This window comes from Lissotriton vulgaris, chromosome 1_1 (genome assembly GCF_964263255.1).
Source record: "Lissotriton vulgaris chromosome 1_1, aLisVul1.2, whole genome shotgun sequence".
Classification (NCBI taxonomy): Eukaryota; Metazoa; Chordata; class Amphibia; order Caudata; family Salamandridae; genus Lissotriton; species Lissotriton vulgaris.
Window position 1 is genome coordinate 563,536,838 of NC_141685.1, and position 13,778 is coordinate 563,550,615.

Below are 13,778 nucleotides of genomic sequence, written 5' to 3' on the forward strand. Positions count from 1 at the left end.
TCCATACAGCCACTCACACATTCACTGGCTCTTATGCACAGTTATTTATATATGTCAACTCTTACATGTACTGTGTTTTACATCTGTACTTACTTTGCCATGTAGCACTGAGAAATCCAATCACTCACCAATACACTCATGCAGACAGTCATCCGCCCATACAGCTGTTTATACATGCACTTTTGAACCCATACATCTAGTTAATCAACTGCTCACACATCTATGCACAAAGTCACATACCTCCCAGCCACCCCCACACACACACTCAGTCTCCCATACAAATATTTGGGCAACCAATCAATAACCCATATAGTTACTCATATAGCTACTGATCAACACATGCAGCACTTTACAGAACAACAGATATACTGATGCATAAATTAAGACAGTTTAGTCACTAACCCATGCACTCAGTGAGACACATTAAATCACTCACTCATACAGTCAGTCATGCACCTACTAAATCCTTCATCCAGACACTTATACATCCACTCATTCTTCAATATGTAAGACATATTTTAACTTTACAGAAACATACAGTCACTGGGTGTTGTCATCAGTGATGTCATCAGTGATGTCATTTGAGATGTCATCAGTGATGTCATCAGTGATTTCACTGACCATGTCATGAATGATGTAATATGTGACATCATCAGCAGTGGATTGCGGGTGCGCGATATATAGTTATTGCAACTAACTATATATTCGAATTTCTATGGTTTTGTGCGAGTAAATTAAGGTTTTTATTAAATGCTAATTCCTAACTATATATGGTCTATAACCTATGGTTTTTTCAGTGAATATATATATATATATATATATATATATATATATATATATATATATATATATATATATATATATATATATATATATATATATATATATATATATATATATATATATATCAACACAGTCAGGAAGCACAATTGAGAAAGGCCACAGGAAGCTTGATAAAAAGCATTTTTAATATGGTGAGTGAGCGTCGCTTCCACTTGAATTAAAACTACGAACACCATGAGGCATTGTGATTGCCACGCCTACACAAGCAGGTGTTCTTAATTGATAAAGTAATGTGAGGCTCACTTTACCTTTTGTGCCACTGATGAAAGGAATGTATTTCCAGAAACGCGTCTGGCAGAGCACTTTATTTAAGAAGCCGGTTGTACTGTGACTGGACTGCTGGCAAGAGTTCGAATGCACAATAAATGGACTTTTTATCAAGCTTCCTGTGGCCTTTCTCAATTGTGCTTCCTGACTGTGTTTGATATATATATATATATTTTTTCTTTCATTTTTTCAGTTATAAAATAAATGTATATATTGCCTGTCTGTAGTATATGTGTACTTTTAAATGTTATAAATATTTTAGATATGTTACGTTAATATATTTGTTAAAACTATATATTTTGAAATCTAGATAGACACCTATGTTTTTTCAATAACTTGGTCCACTGAATTTTTGAAATTGATATTTTTTGTACTTTACATAGTAGATATATAAAGTAAATATTTGTGTCCTTGATTTTTATTTGGTGTTATTTGTTGACAATATTATGTCATAGAAGCCACCAATCCCATACACCAACTGCTCTGAGCAGTACAGGACCCATTTCTGAGCCCAGAATCTGAACCAGATGACAGTTCCCATTCCTGGTTCAATAGCGTATAATGCTAATTATTCGTGTGGGGGTTTTTGCCGTAAATTGAATATTTAAAAGTCCTAAATTGTCCTTTTGGTGCATACAGCACAGCTACTAAGAACACAAATGTGCTGTTTTCTCAAATGTTACTTATCTTATGCATAATGCTTTTTGTTCTCAATCCGGAAAGCCTGTACTTTACTGTTTTGTTTACATTTAACTGTGTTGTTCTCAGAGCCTTTACCTGCAGATGTACTTTTTCACAAATGGGCAGGGAATACATTCAATTCCCAAGAGAAATACATAAAAAATCAATATATTGACTCGTGGTGTACACGATAAGAAACATTTATTTTTAGAGTCAATCAAAAAGCTGGTACATTAAAACAAACCAAAAAAGAAAAGAATCCTATGCGAATGTTCAAAGTGTAGAAGAAAAAACTGAAAATGGGGCGTTCAAATAGAGATATTAAATACTAAAATAAACTAACAACAACATTACCCCATTGTCATACCAAGCTGAGGGTCCAGTGTCAGAAACGTGGCAGTTTCAGACCTCTGAAAGATGCTAGAGGACACCATGTGTGGCCGGGTGGAAGCCTAGCCGATTTACGGTGGACCTCTCACTTCACAAACACATAAATGAGGCCCTAAGTCTGAAATTCTTGCCCAGTTAGTCCTGCAAGTGAGCAAGGATTACTGAGAGGTAAGCATGCAATTATTACCACTTGTTTTGCTTCAAACTACCCATGATTTAGAAATGTTTTGGTAAAAATGTATACGCATTGTATGCAAAAAGAATGACTTTTTAGGTCAGATTCTACATTATTTTTTAGAAGAATGTGGAACAAGAGATGCAGAGTGTTATCGTACAGCTTTTAAACTTGTTTTAAACCCAATGGAATATTTTTCGTCTTTTTTAGACAACGAATATTCCAAGTAGAAACTGTTTGATTAAAGGCATGCATTTGATTACAAAAAGAAAGAATTATGGATTGAAACACAATATTTTCCGAAATTAATTTAACACCGTTAAACGGGAACCTCTACACATTCTCATACAAGCTTACTGCTGTGGAGGGGCTGGCCTGCTAACATACATGTTGGCAGAGGAGAAACTTTGCGATCTGTATCAGCCTTGGGGGTGTTATGTGGGGATCTTTTTTGTCTGTGAGATACAACTGTTGAGAAAATATCCTGAAATAACTGAAAGGCATAGATTGTAATTTGCATGAGACTTGAAAGTCACCCAATCCCTGAAGTGTGAGAGACCCGGGGACTTTTGCGTTTATTAAATAATAATAGAGACAGAGGTGTGGGAGGGGAAAGATTGGCCTCGCTCGATATTGTGTGTTTTTGTTGTCCCACGGGCGCTCTTAGGCCTATTCTCAGTTCAAAGCCGGTCTCTGATACTGTTTCTCGGGCCTACGCCTTGGATTCATCAGATTCAGTGAACACCGAATTGTCGCTCGGAGATGCCATCTGTTGGATAATCCTCTCGATATGAAAGCAATATAACACCCCTTGAATGGTAAAAACATAATCAAGTCTTGAGTATCTGCACTGCGCGTCGGCCTAGTCATAATGCATGACTCTTGAGTGATATGCTCATATATATCTCATGAAGCAAGAACATGCATTTCACTCGTTAAAGTCATGTATTCCCCCTGTATGTTTCTGAACGAGATGTAGCCACCTCCATTAATATTTAATTCACATCAGAACATGCACAGGCCCTTCTTTAAGTTTCTCGAAGAAAGAACTTCAGCCTGCGAACACACACTGAAAGTTTAACAATTTTCATAGGTTTTTATTTTTGCATTCTTAATAAAAAAAAATCCATTTCTCTCTAGTCTCTTACCTTCAGATATGTGCGTTTGCCGTGCTTACAAGGATTAGTACATCATAGCTCGAATTATTCTGTTGCTTTTGGGCTGTGTAACTAGATTTAGTCAATCGTGCAAAAGGGGGTCTATAATTTGTTCGGGATTCATTTCCATAGCATGGCTCAGGCTAAGGGACTTATCTCCCAATCATAGTTATAAAATACGCACAACTGCGCACATGTTCGTGTCATGTCTAGTAACTTTTACATGTTAGTCCTCTGTTTATGTAAGCGTTTTTCTTCCGCCAAAAGCTTATGACATCTGAAGACCTGTGAAATAAGGTAAACAGCATACCTTCTCTTTATTTATTTACTAGCAGCATAAAATATCGCAGTGTAAACTTTAAGGAAGTGACGAAAGTTTTACAAGTTGTTACGTTCCAGTATTTGGTATAACACAAATGCTAATCAGCACGAACAAGGAAACAGTGAGGCATATTACCAACGATTAGCGATATTTATCGCTAACTAGGCTTTTTTATTGCTAAGCATCGCCGGAAATTATCGATGAGATAACGTGCTATTAGCTACGTTTATCTCCAAAGCGATAATTTTTCCGGCGATAGCGTGAATATCGCTGAGAATACAGTGATATTCACGCATTAGCGACTAAATGTTCTTAGCCATGTTATCCACCTCCATTGGATAACATGGCTAAGAACCGGTCTGGGCAGGTGTTAGTTTTTGGCGATATTCGCGCTTAGCGCGAATATTGCCATCGCTAAGCCTGCCTTGCTAATAGGCGATAGCGACGTTAACGACTGCTTTCAGTCGCTAATGGAAAGGGGCGACCACTCGGTCCCCCCGAACGTATGGTGGAGTACCCCGATCCCCCCGGGAGGCCATCTTGGGCGGGAGGCGAGTCTCGGCTGGTATGCCCGAAGCGGCGTAGTCGGGGCGCGCCATTTCCCGTCCTAGAGTGGGTTGTCCTAGATGCTGACGCCGCCGACCACGCCCCCGGGGGGCAGGCGGAGGCGGGTTTACGCCTGCCCAAAGACGGATAAAAGGAGCAGCAAGCCAAGGAGGCATCCTCTTGTTCCTGTGCTCTGAAGCTGCACCTCCCCGCTGCGCGTGAGCTCGAGACGGAACGAGGAGCCAATTTTGAGCGTTGTAATTTTGTTCTTGTTTTACAGATATCTGCGTAGAAGAATGCCGGGCAAGAAGGTTGGAAAGCGGGTCGGTACCGATCAGATGCTCCGCATGCTCATAAAGGAGGTTGCCGATTTGAAGAAACAGATGGCGGAGAAGAACGGGGAGGGAGGCCCGAAGCGAATCGTCGGACCAGCTTTGCCGGGAGTAGTCCCTAGCGGGAGAGGCAAGAGGTCCAAGAGGGGGGCACCTGGGGGGGAGACCCCGGTTCCCGATACACCGATAGAGGAGCCGATCCTGGTTCCGAAGGAGGGGCATCCGATTCCCGTGGTAGTCACCCCCGTGAACGGGGAAGATATGCCTCCAGAGTTGGCTGCACAACTGGCAGCGTGGTTGGGGAAGGATAGCGAGGGCGTGATGAGGCAATTGCAGGAATCTAGACAGGCTGCGAAGGCACCATCTCTTGTTCCCCCGCAGGCTCCGGTGGCTGAGATCGCGGCAGGCGCAAGTTCGGCAGCAAGTACAGCACCTAGTTCAGGTAAGCGGCTACTGCCGATTGCGGGGGAGGGGTCTGTACCCTCGCGAAGGGAGAAAGTGGCCCAGCATGTTCCGCTTGAAATTAAGGAAAAGATTTGGGCTAATAAGTATGTGAACATGTTTTCTTTGCTTACTGACCATTACGAGATCGAGCATGTGAAGGCCCAAAAAGAGCTTATGCATCCGAGTGTTTGGCGCGCAAAAATGGCCGCCTTTAAAGTCGATGAGAACATAGGTACTTGGGGCAGAGCATTTGGCATTTTCACCTCCATTATGGGGGAGCGAAGGCCTGAGTTGTTGACGGAATTGCCTATTTATCAGACACGTATTATGGAGTATTCTCTAGCCTATGAGGGCAATCAGTGGTTTTGTTATGACAATATTTTTAGGAAGGCTAAGGAGCACGACCCAGCTCTAACTTGGGATTGTTATGACTCCATTTCTTGGCAAAAAATGGAGAATTCGGGCATGCTAAAGGTACCATTGTCGGGGGGTAGCGGGGGTGAGTCTTCCCGCCAAACCTCTGGGACACCCTTTCGGACGGGTGCAGGTAACGAGCACCACTCTAAGTCGAGTGGCAACACAGGGAAAAAGGGGATTTGTTGGAATTTTAACAGGGGAAAATGTACAAGGCCTCAGGGGTCATGCAAATTTAGACACGAGTGTGGGGGTTGTGGACAGTCCTCTCATCCCGAGACCATGTGCAGAGCCAAAACGGGTGATAACGGAGGTAGGGGAAGCGCCAAACAGGTCTGAAATAGTCCGAGGGGCGCCTTTACCTACCCCGGTTGATACCATGGCAATGATTCCTTGGCTCAATGAATACCCGGATCATGTCTCCGCAGGGGTGTTGCGAGACGGGTTCTCGTATGGTTTCCGCATTCCACTGGGGGACTTTCAGGGTAAAACAAGTTGTAAGAACCAACTGTCGGTCCTGCAGCATACGGCGGTGGTACAGGTAAAGATTGGGAAAGAGGTGACTCGAGGGCGGGTTGCCGGTCCATTCGATCTACCGCCGGTTGCTAACTTTGTTTGTTCCCCCTTAGGGGTGGTCCCCAAGAAGGACCCGGGTGAGTTTAGGCTAATACATAATTTGTCAGCTCCACGAGGTCTTTCCGTGAATGATGCGATAGACCGGGAAGTGTGTTCGGTGCGGTACGCATCCTTCGATGAAGCCGTCGCCATGTTGAATCGCCTGGGGCTCGGAGCGCTGATGGCCAAATCAGACATCAAATCAGCGTTCCGGTTGCTCCCGGTACACCCAGACGATCAGCGTCTCCTTGGTTTCACGTTTCAGGGTCGCTATTACATGGATAAATGTATGCCAATGGGTTGCTCCATATCTTGTGCTTATTTTGAGATGTTCAGTTGTTTTCTGCAATGGGTATTCACAAGAAAGACGGGTTTTCAGCATGTGATGCATTATCTCGATGACTTTCTGTTCCTGGGGGCAGCCGGGGATCCAGAATGTGGGCAGGCTTTATCAGAGTTTTGTGTCTTAATGAATCACTTCGGCGTGCCATTGGCACCAGGTAAGACTGTGGGTCCCTCGACTTCACTCGAGTTTCTGGGGATTGAGCTCGACTCGGAGGAAGGTTGTTTTCGGTTGCCCAAAGAGAAGGTGTTGAAATTCAGGGCATCCCTTGAAACATGTATTCGAGAGACTAAGGTGAACCTGCATCAATTGCAACAAACGGTGGGCCAATTGAATTTTGCCCTTAGAGTAATCCCAATGGCCCGCCCCTTTTCCCGCTCGATTGCACAAGCCATGGTCGGCCTTAAAGAGGGACATCACCGCACGAGGCTCTCGGCAGAGATTCGCCAGGACATGCGCATTTGGTTGGCATTCCTGGCGGATTTCAATGGTCGAATTGTCTGGAACAAGCCGGCGGTGTCCTCCGAGGAGCTGGGACTGTGGACAGATTCGGCGGGGAGTATAGGTTTTGGCGCCATATTCGGTAATCAATGGTCGGCTCAAAAATGGCCGTCATGGTGGCACGAGAGCGGGCTGACGAGTAACATTGCTTTTCTCGAACTTTTCCCTATTTTGGTGGCCCTGAAAACATGGCCTGAGGGGTTCCGAGATCACTCTGTCGTGTTCTGGTCTGATAACATGACCGTGGTAGAGTGTATCAATAGTCAGGCAGCACGTTGCAAATGGATTCTGAGACTGCTTAAAGAAATTGTATTGTTGTGTATGCAGTTGAATGTGATCTTTAGGGCGCGACATGTCCCAGGGGTGCTGAACCAAGCGGCTGATGCGCTTTCTCGTTTCCGTATGCAGGCCTTCTGGGGTTTTCTGCCCACAGCGGACCCGGTGGCGGCACCCTTTCCCGAAGCTCTCTGGTCTCTCGGTGCCCCGAACTACAAAACCTCGTGGGAGAGAGTTTAGCACCCAGGACAAGGAAGGCATATGAAGGGGCGTTCCGTTCCTATTGGTCCTTTTTTTGGGTTCTGCTAGGGGGGAGCTTTGGGGCCAGGAAGAGCTTGTTGTAAAATTCTTGCTGTCTTTACATCGGGCAGGCAAATCAGTAGCTACGGCCCAGAGGCATCGGGCCGCCATTTCCTTTATGGCAAGGGCTCATGGGATCCAGGACCCAACAGCGTCCTTTGTGGTACAGAAAGCGCTACGGGGGTGGCAACGCCTTGAGGGTCGCAGAGTAGATGAGAGGCACCCGATAGGTCTGGATAGGTTGGCCCTGTTATTATCCGTACTCCCTGCGACATGTTCATCCCAGTATGAAACAGTGTTATTCCGGGCCGCCTTTGCGTTAGCATTCCATGGGGCAATGCGGGTAAGCGAACTGGTGGCGAGGAACAAACGGGATACGGTGGGGGAACTGTGCCGGGAGCACATTCAGGTAAAGGGGGAGACAATGACTGTCTCCTTTGTCAGGTCCAAGGCTGATCAGGGTGCGATAGGGGATTGTGTAGTAATACATCGGATTCCCGGATCTCCCATGTGCCCTGTTGTTTGCTTAGAGGAATATTTAGTGCAGAGGGCGTCATCATGGGGGGGGACCTTGTTGAGGCACGCTGATGCCACCCCACTGACGAGATTTCAGTTCCAGCGGGTGCTTGCAATGGCGCTTTCGGCCGCAGGTTTGAACCCCGGAGAGTTTGGGACCCATTCCTTCCGGATAGGGGCTGCTACTGAGGCTACAGCCAGGGGTCTGAGTATAGAGAAAGTGAAACGTTTGGGGCGTTGGTCCTCGAATTGTTACAAAAGGTATGTGCGGTTGCACATGTTGTGAAGCTGCTATCATGTACTCACGCTTCTTGTTTTTGTTTGGTTTACAGTTTCGCAAGCTCACGAGGCGGGGCGGACTGTGCAGTCGACCCGACACCTGGGAACCAGCGGTCAAACATCACCGGCTGCGGAAAAAGTGGTGTGGGTCGTGGGCCACTCATACGTGAGGCGTGTCGCGGACGTATTCAAAGCAGGTGACATGATTCACGTGGCTGGGGAATACGGGTACAGGGTGACCTTCTACGGAAGGGGCGGGCTCTGTATTGACCAGTTTAAAAATTTTATGGAGGGTTTGTTAGGGCGGACAAGGTCACCGCCGTCTATAATCATAGTCCATCTTGGGGGTAATGATTTGGTAACCACTGGTAGACGACTGCTTCTCGAGGCAATGCTTTCCACTGTAAGTTGGTTGGCGAGAAGAGTTCCAGGGTGTACAATTGCATGGTCCCATATGATTCCACGAAAAGTGTGGCGGGGGGCGATTTCGGTTTCTGCTCTGAATCACTCAGTAAAGAAAATAAATAACAAGTTGGGTAGATTGTTTCGTTCAAGTACTCTGCAGTCTATTCCGCATGGTTGTATCAAGGGGGACAGTATGTATTTGGGAGATGGGGTCCATTTGTCCCGGGTGGGGAATGAGTTACTCATAGGAGACCTCATAGCTTGGCTAAGAAGTTTAAAACATGACCTTTAGGCAGGAGTTGTGTGGGGGGTCCGGATAGCCGGTCAACTATCCGGCCTGTGGCGGTAAGGTCATGATCGGTGAGCAGTATTTGGAAGATCCCTATGGGGGGGCGTCACCCATTACGGATGGGAGCGCCCGGGGGAGGTGGCCATTGGCCCCTCAACGGGGAGGCGGTTCCTTCTAAGGATGGGCCGCCGAAAGAAAAGGAAAGGCGGTCAAGGCCCCTTCCTTGATAGGAGGGGCTACGGGCCCCTCCTGGGGAATTTCCCGGGGCCAGGACACCTGCGACGGCAGATGTGGTAAGTTGTGTGGAGTGGGGAGGGGGTTTACGCTACCTTCTAGACACCTCACACGAGTCCTCGGACGACCTTTAAATGGCGTCGAGTTCATTGGGGCCCCCGTCAAGTCAAGGGAAATTGGTAGATGCATTTGAGGTACAGCCTCTGTGCGGTCGCCCCTCCCGAGTGGGGGGGGTAATTCTGGTTTAGGGATCTGACACCGGTTACGACCTTGCCGTTGGCCCTTAACGTTAGGATGTACAATTTCAAGTTAAATGTTTTGCAGGATGTTAGTTCGGCCAGGAGAACCTTTGTATTAGAGATATGTTAAGGTTAGCCAAACATCGTAATGTGGAAATGAAATTGTACATAATATGAAACTGTTATTTTAATGTTTTTTAATTTTGTTTCATATTTTAATAAGTACGGCTGGGACGGTCACTCCCTCCCGCCTTCCAAAAGTTCAGAACCGTTTCCATTTTCCCATCCTTGGGGATTGCGTCGAGAGGGGGTGGCGGGTATCTCAGCCATATGGAAAGGGGCGACCACTCGGTCCCCCCGAACGTATGGTGGAGCACCCCGATCCCCCCGGGAGGCCATCTTGGGCGGGAGGCGAGTCTCGGCTGGTATGCCCGAAGCGGCGTAGCCGGGGCGCGCCTTTTCCCGCCCTAGAGTGGGTTGTCCTAGACGCTGATGCCGCCGACCACGCCCCCGGGGGGCAGGCGGAGGCGGGTTTACGCCCGCCCGAAGACGGATAAAAGGAGCAGCAAGCCAAGGAGGCATCCTCTTGTTCCTGTGCTTTGAAGCTGCACCTCCCCGCTGCACGTGAGCTCGAGACGGAACGAGGAGCCAATTTTGACCCACCCACCAGCCCCTGAAGACAGCAAGTGGATTTTTTAATAAAGTTGTGATGTGGTAACTCTATTTCTTACAGGTTGCGATGATGGACGTGTTATTTGTGTATGTAATAAAGAGAATGATCATCTAGAGTATGTTTTCGAATAAAGTTTTGCACTAGTGTTGATCAGTAATCATACGTGAAGTAGTTATGGTTGTAATTTAGTGAGTTAGTTAAATTGTCGTATTTATTTTGGTCGGGCGGTAAGGTCATGATCGGTGAGCAGTAATTGGAAGATCCCTATGGGGGGGGCGTCACCCATTACGGATGGGAGCGCCCGGGGGAGGTGGCCATTGGCCCCTCAACGGGGAGGCGGTTCCTTCTAAGGATGGGCCGCCGAAAGAAAAGGAAAGGCGGTCAAGGCCCCTTCCTTGATAGGAGGGGCTACGGGCCCCTCCTGGGTAGCCCCTCCTGGGGAATTTCCCGGGGCCAGGACACCTGCGACGGCAGATGTGGTAAGTTGTGTGGAGTGGGGAGGGGGTTTACGCTACCTTCTAGACACCTCACACGAGTCCTCGGACGACCTTTAAATGGCGTTGAGTTCATTGGGGCCCCCGTCAAGTCAAGGGAAATTGGTAGATGCATTTGAGGTACAGCCTCTGTGCGGTCGCCCCTCCCGAGTGGGGGGGGTAATTCTGGTTTAGGGATCTGACACCGGTTACGACCTTGCCGTTGGCCCTTAACGTTAGGATGTACAATTTCAAGTTAAATGTTTTGCAGGATGTTAGTTCGGCTAGGAGAACCTTTGTATTAGAGATATGTTAAGGTTAGCCAAACATCGTAGTGTGGAAATGAAAATGTACATAATATGAAACTGTTATTTTAATGTTTTTTAATTTTGTTTCATATTTTAATAAATACGGCCGGGAGGGTCACTCCCTCCCGCCTTCCAAAAGTTCAGAACCGTTTCCGTTTTCCCATCCTTGGGGATTGCGTCGAGAGGGGGTGGCGGGTATCTCAGCCATACGGGTTGGGAACGCTCACTTTGCATGTCATTAGCGATAATTATCGCTAACATGCAAAGCGGGCCCCAAACCGCTCGCTATCGCATCAAAGCTGTCGCTAACATCAGTTAGCGACAGCTTGCTTATTGGGCGATAGTATTATAGCCGCTTAGCGGCCAAAAACGGCCGCTAAAGCGGCGAAAATAGCATATCGCCAGCATTGATAATATGCCCCAGTAGTATTTACAATATGAAGGCAGTTCTGCACAAGAAGATTGTTTCTAACAAGGTGCAAAGTAAAAAATGTGGGTGATGGCAGCCCGAAAAGGAGGCCCACCCAGCAGCGAATGGCATCATCAAAGGAAGTGAGGCTGAAATGCAGCAAATACTACAATCCAAAAAATAGTAACCATGAAGTCACTTCTTGGAAATGCAAATTAAGGAAATAGTACAGGAGATGGCCTTTCCCCTATCTTCACTTGGTAAATCTAGGCCCACGATTCAGCAGCACTCTTCCCATCAAACGTCGTCTGGCATTGTCCCCGCATGATATTCATCCACTAAAATAGATGTGTTTCATCCCTTCAACTGATATTGTGTTAGATGATGCCACAGTCATTCTTTGTAGCAACTGCATGCTTAGCTCTGTAACCATGTTTGATGATTTCCCTATATGAAAGAAACATGAAACCTTGCAATAAAAATGTCTGACTCTCAAATAGGCAAGGTGCATGTTCACAATATTGAGGAAATAGGGGTGGTTTAGGTGATTTTTAGGTAATATGCCACATTTCTGCATGGTCTTCTCGGGTTTATCATCTTTATTGGACTAGTTTTGCAGGTATTTTGATTCTGGGCACTATGAGACTGCCATGCCATGGGTTTGTGTGCAGTGTCCCTGAAAGTGTCTATACCTAGTTGGCTTATTTAACATTTAAGTAAGGCCATAAGCAGTTGGCCTAGGCATTGCATCAGAGAGGTAAAAGTTACATGATGCATATGGGCTGCTGTATACAAACACCCGAACATGGACCTGGAAAACATGGCTCTGTGTTCAGGATTGTAACCAGTCTGGCTGCAACTGACTGACATAAGAAAACCCACTTTTGTACATTAATTAAGTCATCTCTTACCGCCCCATGTATCTCAAAAGGCTAGGTGCTTTGTGCATAAACGTGGGGCATACTAAAAATAAGAAAAGCATGTAGGAGGAGCAGTCCCGCGAAAGTAAGCAGCTTGTGCAGTCAGAGCAGAGCGGAGCTACGATCAGGGGCGGTGCCGGTGCCAAGAGCTAGTGCTTGGAAGTGTGGGGTTGAGCAGAGGTGGTCAAGCTGGGTCAAGCCAAGCCGGTTGTTGCAGCAGCAGTTCTTCTGCTCCCCCGCTCCCAGTTCGTCCGGCTCACTCACTTTCCTGCCCCACACATTGAGTCAAACGTGCTCCTTCTGACATTTCACCCGCACTTGTGTTTTCAGCGCCGGTGTCCTTGCCTTGTTTGGAGCTGCGAGGGGAGCGGACTCCATTTTCCAGCATACCCAGAGCAGCATACAGCCCCCCTGTCACCGAACGCATCAGAAGGTGCTTAAAACAGCGGCGGGGCTCCCGAAGCGCGGGAAGCGTGCATGCATGCCCGGGCCAAGGGCAGGCCCGTCATTGCCTATCAGTGACTGGATCTGGCCGGGCCGGGCCAGGACTCTTTCACCAGAAGATCAGCTGTGAGTATAAACTTCCACTAAAGAGGCACAGCTATATATAGTCATACTTGGAGGTACACTAAATTAACTGAGCGTCTCCGGAGATCGTCTTACATGAGTAAACGAAAGGCCATAGGAACATGATCCGGAGGGGGAGTTGTGGGGACCCTGCATGCATTCTTCACATGGGCTGAGTCGCTTTTGACCCATCAAATTCAGCTAACGGAGAAAAGACTTTCCTTGGATTCTCTTGCAGCCCAATAAAGATAATCGCTAGATGGTATTAATATGGCTAAATCACCACTGGGGTCACATCCCAACGTTGATTATTTACCCTCCTAATCTTTAGGACTAATGGAATATAGCAGGAGTATCAAGCAAATTCAAAAATGACCAATGGTTACTCTATACAAAAAAATTCAATATAATATGTCTACAACAAACCTGGGAAGTAGTAAATGATAATTTCTTCTTAGAGGGATACAAAACATTTTTTTGTCCAGCTACAAAAGTAGGCCCAGGAAGAGCTAGGGGAGGCCTGGTAATATTTATAGATCTCACATTACAGGACAGATGGATAGATTTGGTGTGTGACTCAAATGTTGCTCAAGGGTTAACATGTTTTAATAAAAACTATAAGCTAGCTTTTATAAACTTTTACAATGCATCAACGTACCCCCAAGGCTCCTCTAGTTTACAAGAATTGAACACCAGGCGTAATAGGGTATATGAGCAAGGGCAGGCAGTGTCACACCTGATTTTAGCGGGAGATTTTAACTGCCATCTGGGCCCATATGTGAGGGTGTCCCAGGTGGCCTGGTCATCTTGTACACCTAGGGATGGACCACATTTGGAGCACACACAGGAAGGAATTGAGT